The sequence below is a fragment of the Pseudophryne corroboree genome, unplaced genomic scaffold (genome assembly GCF_028390025.1).
Source record: "Pseudophryne corroboree isolate aPseCor3 unplaced genomic scaffold, aPseCor3.hap2 scaffold_675, whole genome shotgun sequence".
NCBI classification, from domain to species: Eukaryota; Metazoa; Chordata; class Amphibia; order Anura; family Myobatrachidae; genus Pseudophryne; species Pseudophryne corroboree.
This window is the reverse complement of record NW_026970262.1, coordinates 123,453-133,093: the sequence shown is the minus strand read 5'-3', so window position 1 is coordinate 133,093 and position 9,641 is coordinate 123,453.

Genomic DNA, 9,641 nt, shown 5'->3' with positions numbered 1-9,641 from the left:
TGAGAGGAAGCTCCCCGGACTCTACCCTGCTTATACCACGTTAGACAAGAGGGTTGAAAAGAGGGGGGGGGCACAAAATTCGCAAATTACATACAGCAGCACTACTGGGCAAACATTAAGTTACTGTTTTATTCCTGGGTTATATAGCGCTGGGGGGTGTGCTGGCATACTCTCTCTCTGTCTCTCCAAAGGGCCTTGTGGGGAAACTGTCTTCAGAAAAAGCATTCCCTGTGTGTGTAGTGTGTCGGTACACGTGTGTCGACATGTCTGAGGAAGAAGGCTATATTAGAGAGGAGCGGGAGCAAATGAATGTGGTGTCTCTGCCGACAGCTGATTGGATGGATATGTGGAATGTTTTAAATGCTAGTGTAAACTCATTGCACAAAAGATTAGACAAGGCAGAAGCTTTGGGACAGTCAGGATTTAAACCCATGCCTGATCCTATGTTGCAGGGACTGTCAGGGTCTTATAAGCGCCCACTATCCCAGATTGTTGACACAGATACCGACACGGATTCTGACTCCAGTGTCGATTACGATGATGCAAAGTTACAGCCAAAATTGGCAAAATCCATTCGATTTATGATTATGGCAATAAAAGATGTTTTGCACATCACAGAGGAACCCCCTGTCGCTGACAAGAGGGTACATATGTACAAGGGAAAGAAGCCTGAGGTAACCTTTCCCCCCTCACACGAGCTGAACGAGTTATGTGAAAAAGCTTGGGAATCTCCAGATAAAAGACTGCAGATTTCCAAAAGGATTCTTATGGCGTATCCTTTCCCATCAACGGATAGGTTACGATGGGAATCCTCCCCTAGGGTGGACAAAGCATTAACACGCTTATCCAAGAAGGTAGCCCTCCCGTCCCAGGATACGGCTACCCTCAAAGAGTGTGCTGACCGCAAACAGGAGATTACCCTGAAGTCCATTTATACACATTCAGGTACCTTACTCAGACCGGCAATTGCGTCGGCCTGGGTGTGTAGTGCTGTAGCGGCATGGACAAATACCTTATCTGAGGGGATGGATAGCCTAGACAAGGATACTATTTTATTGACCCTGGGGCATATAAGAGATGCTGTCCTATATATGTGTGTATGCAAACTACAGGTGGTGCTGCAGGGCCCACACCCTTTGACTTGTCTTGTAGAGCAGCTCTGAAGCTGTTACAGTGCCCAGCTGCTGCAAGAAATCAGCTTGAATGCTTCAGGGGCTTGGGCATGGCCAACATGAGCCCCACACCGAAGGAGGGTGGGGGTGTTTAATGCAAACTTGGGGTTATACAAGCGCCGCAAAAGGCCGCCATGCCCTGCATGCCCCTTTTCTCTTTTCATATACAGATGAGGGTTCCAGCCAACTTTGGCCCACTGCTTGGATGACATCACCGTATGCAAATCCGTCTGCTGCAGACCTTCCCCCAGGAATGCTTGCAATAGTTGTTGCATATGGTTTAATGTCTGAGGGTGCTTCAGTATTAGGCAGCCTTCTGCCCTCCCATGTTCATCTGAAAAGATGTGGTCTCCCTGCAGTTGTTGTCCCCAGACGAGAGTTCCCTTGTGCTTCCTCAGTTAAATCTCCTTAACTTGACGGGGGTGTGCCCGAGCAGCCGCCCTCCCCAGCCCTATCCCAACACATACTTATCTTGCATATGAGATCTCTTGATCATGAAGATAGTTCTCACAGGTTGAGGTTCATCCTGGCCCCGCTCCCCGCTGGAGATCGCTGATGGGGACAGCAGCGGGGCTTCAGCAGAAGGGTGAGTATGTGTGGCCAGAGACCTCCCTTCCCATGTGCAGGCCTGCAGAGTCTGCCGCGCAGGATGGGGCATGTGGCACTCTCCCTCCCAGGGGCTCTTCCAGATGTAGCTCCTCAGCAGTATTTTTCCCGGGCTGCGCGGCGCTCTCCCCGACTGGCATCCGCCCTGGAACACTGCCTTCCTCAACGCAACATCAGCAGGGGGCCCTGGCCTCATCACCATCCCAGGTCTTTCTCATGTATGTATCATGTATGTGTGTGTGATATATGTATGAATCATATATGTTTGTGATATATATATATATTCCATAGACAAAAAACCTTACGGTTTCACATGTCCCATTAAGGCTTCTTAGACATGATCGAAATTTCAGAAACCTGTTGTAACTCTTCCACTCAAACTCCAAAAAGCAATGAAATTCCGATCATTAAGGCTGACGCCTTAATGGACGTGTTCCTTGCGCAATACAGATATGGTATGCCATCACAGCCTGTGGGTAAGTGCAGATTCAGCACTCTCACGGAGTGAGATTGCTGTCACTCACACAATGGTGGAGCTGCTAATTCACAGATTTGTGTGCTCATTGGAATACACACATGCAGTCTATGCAACTGAAGGTCTGAGCAGTTTTGTGGTGCTCCCATCCCACACAGTGCCCACAACCATCCCATTCAGTCAACACAACAAAGCCACCTTGTTACAACATCCTTCTAACTCCATACATCCATCTCACTTAGTATACACATTTAGCTCCCTCAAACATCTTGGTTAATTGCTAAACTGTAATACCCCATCTACGGTCTATGCATCTACACTTACTTCCCCTATACACCCCCATGCTGCCCGGTCTTCCCCAATCCCTACTGCTGTGTTCTCCCATCTGTGCTAGTCTGTACTAACTTATCTGTACCATCTGTCTTTCCCCACCTGTGCATTGTCTGTACCACCGTTTCCTTCTCTCTGTGCTGCTCAGTGTTTCATTCTTCAACGTCACTCTGCCTCCTCCAGTACATGGCACACTGTCTTCTCTCCCATCTGCACCAGTTTTCTACCCATCCATGCCAGTGTTTTCAACCCATCTGCACCATTTCCCCCATCTGCACCGCTCTGTCTCCCTTCCCATACTTGCTGCTTAATCTACCCCCTATCCACACCACTCTTACCCTATTCATGTAGCTGACATCCTGAAGGTAAATTTAGTGGATCCTGCGCTCTTGGCAGGGGGATAACCGCCACAGCCCACCCCCCAGTGGTCCGGAAACGCCTCCGTTGTGCAGACCATGCCCTGCCAATGGCATTCTAACGCTGTTTGCACGCCCCCCTCCTTCCCCGCAACCACCTCTGCCTATCAATCAGGCAGGGTGATAGCATCTCACTGGGCTCCTGGGGTACGCACGCACCTCACAAACTAATTCAGACTGCAATCGCTGCTGCTGCTGCTGCGGTCTGAATTACCCCCTGTGTTTCTCTGTCCCCCCCATTAGTGCTGCTTAGTGTTCCCTCTATCCACACACTTCTGTTCCCCCATCCACACCGCTTTCCTCCCTCCAATCAACAACACTCTTACCTCATCTGAGCAGCTTTGTCTTCCGCTCAGACCTTCAGTTGCATAGACTGCATGTGTGTATTCCAATGAGCACACAAATCTGTGAATTAGCAGCTCCACCATTGTGTGAGTGACAGCAATCTCACTCTGTGAGAGTGCTGAATCTGCACTTACCCACAGGCTGTGATGGCATACCATATCTGTATTGCGCAAGGAACACGTCCATTAAGGCGTCAGCCTTAATGATCGGAATTTCATTGCTTTTTGGAGTTTGAGTGGAAGAGTTACAACAGGCTTCTGAAATTTCGATCATGTCTAAGAAGCCTTAATGGGACATGTGAAACCATAAGGTTTTTTGTCTATGGAATTTCATCGCTTTTTTTAAATTTATTTTTTTTATTCAGAAATGTAAAATTTCACTTAAAGAATAAACATTTGATTTTTTAAATGTTTAATGAAAATGTTCGTATAACATCACTGTTCTGTGCAAAATTATTTTATTAACCAAACCAAATTGTTTAAGGTCCGTACACACTTAACGATTTAATGAGCGACGTCGCTCATTTTATCGTTAAGTGTGTATGCAGCCAGCGACAAACGATGCGCGGCCCCGCGGGTCGGCAACAATCTTCGCTGTCGGTAGGGCATGCAGGAAGGATGTGGACTGTCGTCCACGACCTTCATGCAGGGCTGGCGGGGGCGTGACGTCACTGAGCGATATGAGCGGTCATATCGCTCAGTGTGTACAGTCGGCCGCCGGCCGGCCCGGGAGGGGAAACATTAGACGATGTAGCTCACAGAGCGACATCGTTTAATGTGTACGGGCCTTTAGACTTTGGTCAAAATATTTTGCTGCCTTTGCAGCTGATGCAGGGAGGGGGGTAGGCGGCAGCAGCCTGTAACTGAGGCTGGAGGTAGGCGTGAAATGCATTGCTTGTACGTGTGAGTGCGTGGTGTCAGGTGCTGCGCGTGTATATGTGTGTGTGTGTCAGGTGCTGCCTGTGTATGTGTGTGTCAGCTCCTGTGTGTATGTGTGTGTCTGGTGCTGCGTGTATATATGAGTGTGTCTGATGGTGCGTGTGTATGCGTCAGCTGCCGCACGTGTGTGTGTGTGTGTCAGGTGTTGCGGGTGTATATGTGTGTGAGTATCAGGTGCTCCGCGTGTGTACAAGTGTATGTCTGGTGCTGTGCATGAATACATATGTCTGTGTCAGGTGATGCGCGTGTACATGAGTGTGCGTCAGGTGCTGCGCGTGTACATGAGTGTGCATTAGGTGCTGCGCGTGTACATGAGTGTGCGTCAGGTGCTGCGTGTGTACATGAGTGTGCGTCAGGTGCTGCGCGTGTACATGTGTGTGCGTCAGGTGCTGCGCGTGTACATGTGTGTGCCTCAGGTGCTGCACGTGTCTATGTGTGTGTGAGTAAGGCACTGCGTGTGTATGTGTGTGTCTGATGGTGTGCGTGTATATGTATGTGTCAGGTGCTGCGTGTATATGCATGTGTCAGGTGCTGCGTGTATATGCATGTGTCAGGTGCTGCGTGTATATGCATGTGTCAGGTGCTGCGTGTATATGCATGTGTCAGGTGCTGCGTGTATATGCATGTGTCAGGTGCTGCATGTTTATTTTATTGTGTCTGATGGTACGTGTGTGTGTCAGGTGCCGCACGTGTATATGTGTGTGTGTCAGGTGTTGCGCGTGTATGTGTGGGTCAGGTGCTGCATGTTTATTTTATTGTGTCTGATGCTACGTGTGTGTGTGTCAGGTGCCGCACGTGTATGTGTGTGTGTCAGGTGTTGCGCGTGTATGTGTGTGTCAGGTGCCGCGCGTGTATGTGTGTGTCAGGTGCCGTTCCCCTTCTTCCCATCCCAGCTCTCTCTGTAGAATACAGCTCTGCACCCAGAGAGAGGGAAAGACTAGGGGGCTGATCACTGCACTGCTCACTTTTTGGTCATGAGTTCGGCCTCCTGTTTCTTCCAGTGCTGTGTTCCTGCAGCCTAGCCCTCCCTGTTGTGCCAGAGAATCAGCCCTTCCTTCCCCTGACAGAGAGAGAGAGCCCGAGGCAGAGACACTCTTCCCGTAGCTGGCCTACCCCCAGTACTTCAGCACTGGCCATGCGGCAGTCAACAAAGGAGACCAGCAGGGGGTTCTGGCAGCATCAGCTGTGGCCGCAGCTGGATCGGGGAAGCCTGCAGTGTCTGAGGTGGGCAACACTTCCTCCGCCGCTGTCACCTTCCCCTGCCGGAGAGAAAGCCAGAGACATACCCTTCCCGCAGCTGGGATACCCCTAGTACCTCAGCGCTGGACAGGCAGAAGTCTATGGAGGGGACCGGCAGGGGTTTCGGGCCGCAGCAGTAGCAGCGGCCGCAGTCAGATCAGGGAGGCCTGCAGGGTCAGAACTGGGCAGCACTTCCACCAACACTGTCACCTCTGTGCTGGGCATGTACACCAGTCCGTACGGACGGAGGTGTCCACAACAGGCAGCAGTATAATGAGTCAGACAAACTCATTACACGCTGCCCACTGCTGCGCCGCATGCCCTCGATGGAGGAAGCCTAGATGCGGTCCCCAGCGGCAGCGAGGGAGAAGGGTGATCACATCACCCTTCAACCCGGCACCTCACAATCAGCTGGGGATCTGCAGTAGCTTCATCTCTCTCTTCCTCTCCCTCTCTGACAGCACAGCAGCCCCTCTGGGTCCCATGTAGCTCTGCCCCCCTGCTCACAGTTCACTCGGCCTCTCCTGATTAAAAAGAAAATAAGAGCCTGACCTGCTGCTCAGATGCGAGGGGACGGGCGGTAGGTCCTCTGTGAGTACGCTACACAGTCAAAATTAACTCTGACTCCTCACAACAGTGTGGACTGCAGGCGACGTCAGATGCCAATTTGGGTGTGCTTGCCGCACTACCTGCCCATCAAGCCCAACGTGGCATTTTGTATTAGGAACCCTATAACAGCATTCCGACATCCCTCCCTATGACGCTGCCATCCATACACTGCCGCTCTCATACATCCGTACACCGCCACTCTCATACATCCGCACACTGCCGCTCTCACACAACTGTACACTGTTGCTCTCATACATCCATACACTGCCGCTCTCATACATCCGTACAACCCCGCTCTCATACATCCGTACAACCCCGCTCTCATACATCCGTACAACCCCGCACTCTTACAGCCGCACTCTTACAGCCATGCTCTTACAGCCGCACACTGCCGCACTCTTACAGCCGCACACCGCCGCACGCATACAGCCGCACACCATCGCACTCATACAGCCGCACACCGACGCAGTTATACAGCCGTACATTGCCGCTCTCATACATCCGCACACTGCCGCTCACATCTATACATACATAGCCTCCATACATCTACACATCCAATCCCCGCGCAAGGGAACACTGAAATCACTATCACTTTTCCCCGGGGTGTGACCACAGCCAGCCACTACTCCGGCCACCTTCTTGTGACACCAAAATGCATCTTACCTATCATCAGGGTGGTGCTGCTGCTGGGGGCAGGTTGCTGCCTCAGTCTCCTAGTTGGTGCTGCGATTGGAGGGGGTACTGCTTCCCTGTGCTGCCACTGTCTCCCGGATCATCGTGCCGCTGGCTGAATTGCAGCTTGACGCTACTGCTGCCGGGAATAACAGCTTCCTGACTGTTGTTGCTGGTGGCTGCCTACTGCTCATTGCCGCCGGAACACTGACCGGCTCGGCAGTGATGCTGGCGGAGGAGTAGTGGCGGTGGGGTGGTGCCTGCTCCCTTCCCTCGAGCATGCCGCAGTGTAAAAAAATAAATAATAGAGAGCATACCAGGGTGAGAGTCTGTATGGATCACAGTGATTACACGGGGCACAGCATAAGGACACCTTGCTGTGAGGGGCTCTGCCCACACAGATTGCTGCACCCTCTCTGATGTCAGCCGCTGCCCTCTCGTTCTCTGGGCGGCCAGTTCCAGTGTGAGGTAGGAGAGGAAGAGAACACACAGGTGTTAGGCGCCGTGGTCCGCGATGTCCTCGCGGCCCGGCGCCTAGCAACTAGGGACGCCGAGCGTGCTAGCCGCCGGCTCCCTAGCAATGCTAGGACGCCGGGCGCGCTGAGCCGCCTGGACCCTAGCAACGGGGACGCCACGGACGGACTGCGCTCCCCTTGCAGGGTCAATCAAGTGAACTACACACACACACTTGTCTTCTGGTCGTGCAGCAAGGCAGCTGCACGGCATTGTGCTAATCAGGCTCTGAACTACTGATTGAAGGACTCCCTGCTAAATACCTTCTCAGTGCTTCACACAGACGCTGGTAATAGCTTCCTGCATGCTGCTTTGGTTTGCTGACGTCTGTTCCAGTTCTGCTGTGTCCGGTCATTCCTGTCCTCAGAGTTCCTGAATCTTAGTGTTGTCATCTCTTCCCAAGGAGTCTTCCAGTCCTCATTTACCCGCAACAGTCGCTAGAGGATCTCGTGTGGTTTTCGTGAGTGGCGGCTCTGCCGCGTGCTGCGGCCTAGGCCGCTTTATTTTGTATTCTGTGTTGGTGCATTTGCGGAGGTTTACGCTCCCACACTCCTCTCCGGAACTCGCCGGTGCCGGGTAGAAGAGTGGACAAGTGGGTATTTTGGTTGTCCTTTTCCCTGGCGGTTTTCCGCACATACTCTAGTTTAAAGTTAGTTTTGAGCCCCTGGCTTTGTTGTTTAGTAGAGGGCCCCTTGTTATCACCCTGTCTCGGATTTCTCTTTGTCTCCCATTAAGACCTGAGGGGGCATCGGAGTTGGGCAGACGTAATCCGCCCTTCAAACGCGGCTGCCATGGGCCCAAGCAACCATAGTCTCGCAAGAGATTTCTGACAGCACGGGCGAGACAACGGAGATAGGGCGCCAGGGGCTATTCCCGTTCCCACTCCCTTTCCAAGCATTACGTTCCAGTACTCAGGTCCTTGCTATAAGATATCCCCAGACCAGAGTATTGGAATCATAACAGGAGAGCAGCCCTGATATATAACAGAGGTGGAAGTTCTATAGGCAGCAGAGACGGAGACCAGCCAGCCAGTCTCCCAGTGCCCTGATCACTATACGCCGCCAGCACAGCATTACAGGAGGGTCCTATAGTGCTGCCCTGAGCTAACAGGTGTGTGTACCAGTGTGCTGCGCCCTGGTGTCTCTGAGAGGGGTGAGGTCACCGTGCCGCTTTAGTATATGGCTTTTCCTTAGTACTGTAAGTTACAGCCCTGCACTAGTAGTGGCAACTCTGCCCTATGTGAACCTGTGAGGTTATTTTCCTATTTACAGAATAACAGGGGAGAAGGTGGCCATATTGCGGCTCTCAAGAGAAGGCACTCTAGTACACCCCCTGCTGGCGGCCACTGCGCAGGCGCAACAAATTGAAATGCCCGATCTCTATAATGGGGCATATTTCTCTTAATTAAAAAAAACCTGTAACTTTCTGAAAAACCACAACCCCAAAAGGCACTTCACAGGGACATGCTCTATCTAATAAAACAAACCCCAAGTCATATATATATATATATATATATATATATATATATATATATATATAATAAGATTTTACTCACCGGTAAATCTATTTCTCGTAGTCCGTAGTGGATGCTGGGACTCCGTAAGGACCATGGGGAATAGCGGCTCCGCAGGAGACTTGGCACAACTAAAGAGAGCTTTAGGACTACCTGGTGTGCACTGGCTCCTCCCCCTATGACCCTCCTCCAGACCTCAGTTAGGATACTGTGCCCGGAAGAGCTGACACTAAGGAAGGATTTTGAATCCCGGGTAAGACTCATACCAGCCACACCAATCACACCGTACAACTCGTGATATTATACCCAGTTAACAGTATGACAACAACGGAGCCTCTGCACAGATGGCTCTCAACAATAACCCTTTTGTTAACAATAACTATGTACAAGTACTTGGGATGGGCGCCCAGCATCCACTACGGACTACGAGAAATAGATTTACCGGTGAGTAAAATCTTATTTTCTCTGACGTCCTAAGTGGATGCTGGGACTCCGTAAGGACCATGGGGATTATATCAAAGCTCCCAAACGGGAGGGAGAGTGCGGATGACTCTGCAGCACCGAATGAGCGAACTCTAGGTCCTCCTCAGCCAGGGTGTCAAACTTGTAAAATCTTGCAAATGTGTTTGACCCCGACCAAGTAGCAGCTCGGCAAAGTTGTAAAGCAGAGACCCCTCGGGCAGCCGCCCAAGAAGAGCCCACCTTCCTCGTGGAATGGGCTTTTACTGATCTAGAATGCGGCAGTCCCGCCGCAGAATGACAGTCCTGTACCACAAATCTGAGGTACTCCTGGTGAGGAGAGTAAATGGGGAC